Source organism: Hydra viridissima, unplaced genomic scaffold (assembly GCF_058129835.1).
Source record: "Hydra viridissima isolate aposymbiotic clone 2 unplaced genomic scaffold, HvirCarnegie_v1 scaffold_8, whole genome shotgun sequence".
Classification (NCBI taxonomy): Eukaryota; Metazoa; Cnidaria; class Hydrozoa; order Anthoathecata; family Hydridae; genus Hydra; species Hydra viridissima.
The window spans coordinates 3,265,928-3,275,757 of record NW_028324307.1 but is presented as its reverse complement, the minus strand read 5'-3'; the positions used below and the strand labels follow the sequence as shown (position 1 = coordinate 3,275,757).

The 9,830-nt window shown below is 30.0% G+C and overlaps 1 long non-coding RNA gene across 1 annotated transcript; it reads left to right on the top strand.

Moving 5' to 3' along the window:
• The first annotated feature begins 1,104 nt into the window (after positions 1-1,104).
• LOC149884547 (uncharacterized) lies at positions 1,105-9,574 on the top strand. The gene is made up of 2 exons (XR_016455002.1): positions 1,105-1,199; positions 7,716-9,574. It is a non-coding gene; the product is annotated as an uncharacterized LOC149884547 (long non-coding RNA).
• The last annotated feature ends 256 nt before the right edge of the window (positions 9,575-9,830 follow it).

The window sequence follows — 9,830 nt, the reverse complement described above, 5'->3', positions numbered from 1 at the left end:
ATCTTCTTGACTTTCGAAGATCAGTTGCACAATCCATGGTTATGAAAGGGAAGCCACCAAATCTTGGCAGACCAATAACATCATCTCCTTCCAACAGACTTACTACTAACAAAAGAAGAAAGTCAAATTATTCAGTAGTGCCATCAATTCGTAAAGAACATCTTGGAATTCATTGGCCACATCATGATGGAAAACGAGGACGGTGCGAAGTTTGTTCAAAAAAGAAGATTGAAGCAAGGCCATTTTTCAAGTGTAGCACTTGTAAAATTTTCTTATGTATAAATGATAAAAGAAACTGCTTTAAAGAGTTTCATGAATGAACAACTTTATCTGTACATTGTAAATAATATACACTTTTTGTTGGTTTAGATAATGCCTGTCGGGACTTATTTGTCCCATAGTAATTTTTAAGACAGCTAAAATAAAAAAATTAAATCTTTTTTTTTTTTTGTATGTAGATTTATCACAAATTAAAAAAAAAATAAAACAATTTAAAAAAAAAAATCATTGTCACACCTTGGACCACAAAGGGTTAAAAAAATAATTGAAACAAAATTTTAAAAATAACTGAAAAAATAATTGAAATACAAATATTGAGCGGTGTCCTTTTGGATCCATGGACTACTTCAGAAAAATCTCTGCTAATTGCATAAATCCATTTTTCTTATCGTTTCTTTAAAACTTTATTACCCCCCTGGATTAAAACCTCTTTTGGAAAATGATTAATTAACTTATACAATGATCATTTAAACAAAGCGCAAAAGCTGAAAACTTTTTCTACAAAATTTTTTTGCTATATTAAACTATTAAAGCAATTTTTATATTGTCCTCTACAATTTAACTTTTAATCTGAAGTAAAATGGTTGCTCCAAAACAACTGCTTGAAGTGTAAAAATTTAGCTCTAAATACTACACGAATGCTTTATCCTCCTTTTTTTTTTTGTCAAATAAAAACTTTTACAAAAAATTAAAAAAGAAACAACTCAAAAATTTATCAAATTAGCTCTTCTTAATTCGTTTATTATAAATTAACTAATACATTTTAACTTTTTCTCAAATCGAATTGATTATAACAAAGTTAACTATATTTTTCTAGTATCTATAGAAACGCTACTTTGATGTTCTCCATAATGGCAGACTTTAAACCAAAACACATTTAAAATCATCGCAAACGTTAAGGACGGGATGCTCAATTAAGGGTAAACATTCCTAATTACTAAGTATATCTTTTGTGTCAAAGTTATCACCTTTGTATTGAACATCAATTCAGAGTAAAACTGAGATTGGATCGGAGAAAATCGAGTAATCTTACAAATCAAATTAGTCTTAAAAGGTTTTATTCAAATTTATTTTTCTAATTTTGAGTAAGGAATTATAAAAAACTTGCATATAATATAATTTTGTATGAAAAGCTTGGATAACACCATAAACCGGTTAGTTTGCACAAGTGCTTGACCACTTTTAGTTACCTCTGTTAAAATCAACTTTGTATCATTATTATATTTATGCCAAGTAATGATTGCATTAATGAATATCAATCTCAATCAATCAATATCGATATATTTTGTGTTAAGGATGTTACAAAAAACACAGGTCATTGCAAATAGAAATTCACTAATAAAATGCAATGATCTAAATAATATAAAGAAAAGACAAGAGAAAAACATAAGAAATAAACTAGTCACATTGTAAAAGTAAAACTTTACAAAAATTTATAAGTAACACTTATAAAACTGACTTTTAAAAGAGATAATATATAGGTCAAATAGTCATTATAACCTATTCACATATACATACACATATACACATATACACAAGTAAGAAATTATAAAATGTACATAAACATTAAGAAAAAAGTTATAGAGGTAAAGAATAAAGTTAAGCGTAACTTTTAGGTAAAAATGATGGAGTGACTTTAGGAACAAATTCTTGGACCTAAGGATAAAATATTTTTTTTAGGGTATGAGGATGAGTGTTCCCAAATAAGATACACTGGTATGTAATGGAATTTATTCCATGTTTAGGTGTCTGTTTTTGTAATATGGTTTAGTTGTTAAAAGTGGACTGATCTTAGGCTATGCCCACCCGTTTTCCTATTGTTAAAGTAGTTATGAAAGATGGTAGGAAAGAGACCGTGTTGTTGATCCCAGACAAATGAGCAATTTAGGAACTGGATTAAATCATAGAAACAAAGAAAGTTTCTTGGGCAGAAATTAATTATTCGTATTGCTCTATTTTGAAGCGAAAAGATTTTAGACAGACAGACGGTTTTAGATTGTCCCCAAACTTGGCATGCATATTGTAATATTTCAAAGTTAACGTAGTCTCGAATGTTTGCTAACAAGCCGTTGGAACGGTTTAATTTGAGAGTAAAGTCATTTATGTGTGTTTTTAAATGAAAGTTTCCCATCTACCACAACACCAAGATAAGTTATGTTACTAGGCAAAGGCATTAAGATATATAAAATCTATTTTTATGGTTACTTTTTTTTAGAAATTATCAAGTATTTTTCCAGAATAATTTTAACATTTGAAACGTTAACCAGGGGTGAGGTTACTTAACACAGCATTGAAAAACTTATAAAAACGTTAAAAATTGAAAAACATTAAAAAATATAAAAATTGAAAGACTTGTAGGTTTACAAAAATTGCAGGTTTGGGTCTGTGCTAAATAACCGTATTTTTTTCTTAGTTTATGAATTTTTATTTTTGCGAAGGTAAATATAATTAAAAAAAAAAGGATCAGTTTTATTAAAACTTTTCGTTTCTTAAAAAATTTCAATCAGTATGATAGAAAACAAAAATGAACAAAACTGTTTTAAAAACACCAATCACAAAGAAAAGTTCTTAAAAACACCAATCACAAAGAAAAGTTCTTAAAAACACCAATCACAAAGAAAAGTTCTTAAAAACACCAATCACAAAGAAAAGTTCTTAAGTTTAAAGCAAAAAAAAATTATATCCTTCTTTTTGTAAAAAGTAAAATCATTTGCTTAGAAAAACAATTTATCTAAGTAAAGACAACGAATTTCTTTTCTTCGGATTGGTTTTTATTCATGTTTAGCGTCCACTTTCTTTCCCCAATACAATCATTATTGACTTTTCATGCAGAAGTAACATCGCAACACTAGACAATTTTTCTACGTCTTCCATACAAACACTTACTAGCAGGCTTTCAGCAGGGGCAGAAAGCGTCATTTTTTTTTTGCTTTTTGGTTGCCAAAGGTCACAAAAAATTAAATCTTTCATGTAAGAAAAATTTCAAAGCTCTTTTCTAGAGCCTTTTTATCATAAGATTTCTCTGAATTAAGTTCTTTATTGGTATTTACTGGACATACAACGCACTGAAACCTGGCTATACATCGGCAGCATTATTCGGCTCCACGGTACAAATAATTTTTTATGATATAACCTAAGTTTTCTTCACTAATAGAGAGTCCAAACTAGAGTTTCTCAAATGGGAGCCGGGGTGAAAGGGACAATAATATCTCGGAAAACATCCCGGGATGTTTTCCGAGATATTATTGTTCGGGATATCTTTTATCTTAAGATATCCCGAAAATTAACAACATGAAGTTATTTAACAAGCTTTACTTTTTCCAAGTTTAAGGAAAATGCATATCTAATTTTTTAACGGCTAAAACAGTAAGTTTTGTTTGGTTTTTATAATTTAAAACAATTGAAAAATTAAACATTTTGCTGTATTGTATTATTGAAAAATTAAATAAAACATCAACTTAAATATTTTGCTATATAAAAATAACTGTAACTAAGAACGTATAAACTCATACCATATGACAATTATTTCTAGCTATGTATTTTTTTGTAAATGATTTTCTGAATGTAATTCAATAATCATTTAGTTTAACTTTTATTTTACTATTCATAGTAATTACACCATGTCAATAGTTTCAACTCAAATAACAATTTTGATTAGTGTAATATTTACAAACTTGTACCAGAAACCGCTTTAATATTATTAAATTATGATTATGATTTAAATGTAATATAATAGATATTGAATTATGATTTTCGATTAAGTAAAATATAAATGTGCCGGGATAAGGCATTTACACCCCAGGAATCCCGGATGCAAAATTTACGGGAAAATAAGGTAATCCAAACTAACTCTTATTTGGTAAATAAAGTTTACTTACCAAGCTTCAACATATTTTTTTTTTTTTTTTTAAAAGTTGGTTACAAATCATTCTTTAAAAAACACTAAATCATTAAATTAAATTTTTACATTAAATTATGTTGCAGCAGCTTGAACTAAAGTTTTTAGATTTTACATCCTCAAGACATTTAGATGCTCCTCGGTATAGCTATTGTATTTTCTTACCCCAAACTTCCTATTGTAATGATCTAGAAATAAACAGCTATTGATTAGACTTGACTCTTTTCCGACTTTCTACTAAAAAAATTCCTTTTTTTACGTATTTGGGTTTAATTCTTAGTGTATTTCAAACCAATACAAAACACAACACTGTGATAAACACTTTAAATTATCCACTTTTGAGTTCAATTTTAATCTACTGTTCGTACAAAAGTTACAAGAAATAACATTTGTTGTCAAAAATCTAAGCGTCATTTTTTGATGTTTCAGTTTTAAATGTAATAACGAATAACTTTACCAGCTACTATATCAGTTTTTTAAGATAAATCAAATTTTCTGACTTTTTTTAAAATGGTTTGATAAATAACTATTTAGCGATTTGAAAAAGCAACACTTTTGGTGAGCAAGTTAATTTCCATGTATAAACTTGTTATTTAAAATAAGTTTAACAGTTTTAATCAAATAATAAATCTGCACAATCTGTACAATGCTTTATAAAATAATATGACGTCAAATTAGACCGAAAATAAGAATAACCTCAACTTGAATTTTCGAAGAAACCCTTTGAAGTAGGGAATCTCGAAAAAAGCAAATTTTTAATGATGCTTTTGGGGTAGAGCAGTCATCCGTAACCAACTTTACTGTTCTTTCCGCATCTTGTGTGTGGCATGGGAACTTTTTAAAAGTCCAGTCAATTGGTATTGGTTCTTCAAACATTTTTTTCAAATCTTCTTTAGTCTTATCATTTAGTATTGGTGGTGGAGTAAATTTGCTGTACAACTAGTCGAGTAAATCAATGAAATCGTTCGCTTTAAAGTTTATTTTCGGAATATATAACTTTCTAATCCCAACGTTTCCAACCATCTCATTTGATTCTCGTGCTTTTATGACTCTTCAAATGCCGAGGGCTCTGATAGGTATTGTCTTATTAGTTAGAATTGCGAGCAGAGCGTCTTCTGAAGATGCAAAGTAAGGATTCCGAAAAATTACGGGGTCAATGACGTTGCGGTTAACTTGATCTGACTATCTGGATGATTGAATGAAAAGGAAAAGATGCCGCGCTCTATCCTTAATTGAGTGATGGATTTTGATGCGGAACTAAGATGGTGCACACAATCTGAGAACGAACTCTACTATGGTACGTAATATCTGATGGTTCTGTGGCGGAAACATCAGATATTACGAGCAAACAATCTTAATATCTTGTTAGCTGTTGTTAACCAGCGGGACATGTTTAGGGGGCCTGGATCTCGCTCAGCAAAACCTGGAGGACATATACCTAAGTTAGTGGCAAGAGCAATATCCCTCAGATACCTCTGGTCCTTACTATAATTTGATATATCAATTGATGGCAAGGTGCAGTTAACTGGCTCAAATGTTACCACTGAAAGCAGCTCACAGGCCTTCAAAGATTTTCTAATGCAACCAGTCTAGAAAGTAGGTCCGGAGGTAGGACCATTAAGGGACTCGTATAAGTAGCGAAGAGGCAATTTGTCGAAATGCAGTTGACAAATAGGCCATCGCACCGATCTCCCAATCTTCAGTTCAAGACCCTATTGTGAACTCCAGTATTTACATATATTTTATATATTTACAACCGTTCCGTCACACCCTTGAACAAGAAAATTGTTTAAACCTACGGGCACTTCTGCTGTAATGTAGTTGTAAATACTTTCAGCAATGGCTAGACTTGTTCCTGAAGCTGGTGTAACATGGCCAATGTAGTTAGATCCTGGTTCTTTCACCTAGTAATAGTGTTCCTCTACAATTTCTCTTTGGTAGTTTTATTCTCCTCTTTTTCTGTTGACAATATTTTTATCACGTCGGCCGTCGAAGTAAAGACCTACTAAATGATCATTATCAATGTTCGAACATTCACTTTTAAGCTCTTGAATGGTTCCATACCTCTCTCTAGCAATTTTGTTCTTATCAATCACTAAAGATGAATCCAATTTAGTGACAAGGCCTACGTCGTGTAAAACGCTAGAAGCTATGGCAGCCGTGACTTGAAGCGATACCCCAAATCTTTGACTTATTAAGGCGATATTAGTAAGTTTCATACGCATTTCATACGCAAAACTTTGAAGATTTTGCCATGTTTTATTTCTTACTGGTATTTTCTTTCTTACTCACGACCTGAAACAATAACTTATAATAATTTAGTAGTTGTGAATAATTATCGGTTAATTAATTAATAATTGTAGGGTAGGGCGGTTCTAGTTGAGCATAGCACTATGGTTTCTGAGACGCGATTTTTTGGCATAAATTAATAACTTCAATTTAAAGACAAAATAGCTAATAATCTTTATTTCTAAAGATTGGCAATATGTTCTAAATATTTCATAACTAAAATTTATATGAATAAATATATATATATATATATATATATATATATATATATATATATATATATATATATATATATATATATATATTATATCTATTGTAAAAAATATCGTTAGATGAATTCATATTAAAAAAATCATTTAAATTTTAACTAAATCTTATTATCCAATGTAATTAAATCTAAATAGTTAACGGAAATTAAGTCCTCGTCGAAAGTTGCATCGTCATAGCCGTCATCGCTTTCACTTCCCTCTTCGCTTTCGCAATGTTGATGTTGCGAGGTATTAAATGGCATTCCTGTTAGTAAACTTATTACCTCAGAAGGAAGAGGTAACTTAAGATGATTCTGAATTCTTCTATGTAAGTTAATACTGGATATGATAGGATCTGAGGTATCTAAGGCTCTATGAAAAATATCTTCTAGATTTTTTTCTCTGCTGGTTTTAAGAGTATGAAATTGTCTATCATATTTAAAAACTTTATGTCTAGCTTCAGACCCTTCTTCACCAAAATAACCTATTGGTAGTACTGTATTTTCTAGAATTTGTCTACCATTTATTAAAACTTTATGTACAGTTGCAGGCATTGGATACCAAGGATATTTAGACATAAAATGTTTTGCCGGATCAAAACAATATTTTTCAAATTTATCTAAATTAATTTGGTACTGGGAAGAAAGATCATCTCGGCTATAATTTCGTTAGTATTGATGGTTTCCATGTGCTGAAAAATCACTTCTTCTTGTAATTGTACAAAACGTTTCACTGTATGTTCTAACAAATTGTTTAATGGTATTTTGTGCTATGATATCGGAAATTGATATACCATTTGATCTACACGCTGATTTACATTTCCAAATCTCTTTGTACTCTGGATACTTTTCACAATTTTTGATAACTCCTTGTTTAATGTTTTGATACTGTTGTTTACTGTTTGATACTTAAATTAGAATCCAAAATTAACTCTAATGCTTCTTCGGCTGTATAACGTACTGTTTCTTTTTTTGGTGAAAATATATTTTTTTAAATTTTAGTTGGCTGAGATGGACTTGTGTTCAATTCTTTTAGAAACAATGCTAAATCACGTTTCTTTTACTGACGTGCAGCCATACCTGCTGCTTGTAATATAAGAGATGTTTCGTATAAATATCCCGGCACAACTCTGATGCTTCCTATCTCTTGGCCCGATACAAATTTTCGGTATATGATAACCTTGGTCGTCCAGAAGATGTTGATGGAATTGATTGACTTGAAGATGTTGATGGAATTGCATCATCAGTAAATATAATTTCTCTTTTTAACCAATCTGAATTTTTACTTTTAAATTGGCATATTGTTCTTTAGCAATCTAACCATTTTCGTTCAAAAGAATTGCACAAACTACGTATTTTCTTTTGAATATTTTTGCTAATAACTACTGTTTCATCATTTCCAACTATTTGAATGAAATGCTCAAAAACATTTGACTTTTTCTCATTTATATCTTTCACTTCCAGCCTTACATTAAATAAGTCCTCGTATTTGAAATGGAACATCACGGCAAAAAAACTGATATATTTTTAATTGGGACAACTAGGGGCAAGTTTTGAAAACTGGAATATATTCCTGAATATTACCAAAATTCAATCGTGTAAAAATATTTTTGGAGAAATACGGAGATTTTTTTAAAAGTCAAATCAAAGTTTTAAAAAATGTCAAGGAAGAAAAAATTCTATACACGCGCTTATTTCTTTTATATAATCAATATAATAATGCAGCATTTTAATTTAATTGAATAATTTTAAAAAGTATATACCTGTATAAAAATATTTTTCTTTACAGCAATCAAAAATGTTAATTATTTCAAAAGTTATGTATTATTAAATTTACAGCTCACTTTACGCTAACTCACTGCAAACTAAGCTGAGATTAAATATATCCTCAACTTGAGTGCATATTAAAAACAAACTAGGCAATTAATTTAAAAATAGACCTCGTTTATTATCACTTTGATGGGTTTACTTTAAGGTACAACATAAAAAAAATCTTTTTTAGAACTTAAAAAAAATGGGTTTCTGCCAAAAAATCGGGTCTCAGAAACCATAGTGCATAGGGGCAAGTTAGGCAACTAAAATATCTAAAAAACTACGCATCAAATGACAAATCATCTGATGGATGAAAGATAGTTATATATAATGGTAATACAATGCGCATCAAATGGTTGTTGGACCGCCGTCAAGTGAGATGCACGGGCACTTTTTTGATTTTTGACCAAAAAAGTAAAAAAAAAAATTTTATTTGCTATTTTTGTCTTAGGTTCTTAAAAAAACATTTATTTGACTTTCGATTATACTTAGCCATTTTTCCCTAAGTATTATAGCTCTTTTTATAACGTAACTTTTGTATCACCTAGTTTAGTCGGGGTAAGTTGAGCAGGTTTGAAAAAAATTAATTAATAAAACGGCATTATCCGATACGGAGAAACAAATTTCGCTGGGTAAACATTTTAAGGTCCATAAACACTTTTAAATTAATCTTAACAGTTTAAAGTAATATCTGAAACATTTTTTTAGCAGATAAAATTTTGATTCTAATAGTGAAAAAATTAGGTAAATCTGACGCACCGTTCAAGAGATCTATTAGATTTAGGAAAAATCGCTCAACTAGCCCCGCCCTACCCTAAAATGGAAAACAATCTGCTAAAATAATAGTTACTGCCGTATTTAATTGGGTATAAGTCGAGAAAATTTCAAGCCAAAGTAGCAACTTCGACTTGAGTACTGATCATAAAAAATACAAATTAATTTTTAAACCTTAATTATATAATGTTAACGTACTGCATATACTCGCGTAAAAGTCAAAAAGTTACCGTCTCAAGAGATTAAAAATATTAAAACAAAAGAAATCGAAAAAAGAATAGAAACAGCTGCACTTATTCCTAAAATTAAACTATTTTGTCCGAGAGAGAAAATATTTTGATAGACCGAGTCACAAAACTGTTTTCTTCTCAAATTAACTTTACTGAGTGTGTGACCATTTCGGAGTTTGCCTCCAAGAAAATCGAAATTGATAGAATGATTCTCTACCATCTCTTTTCAACATCGGCTTCATCGAAATTTGGCCTCCGACTACAGGTCGAAGATGTGATTGTCTTATCTGCAAAATTGGCC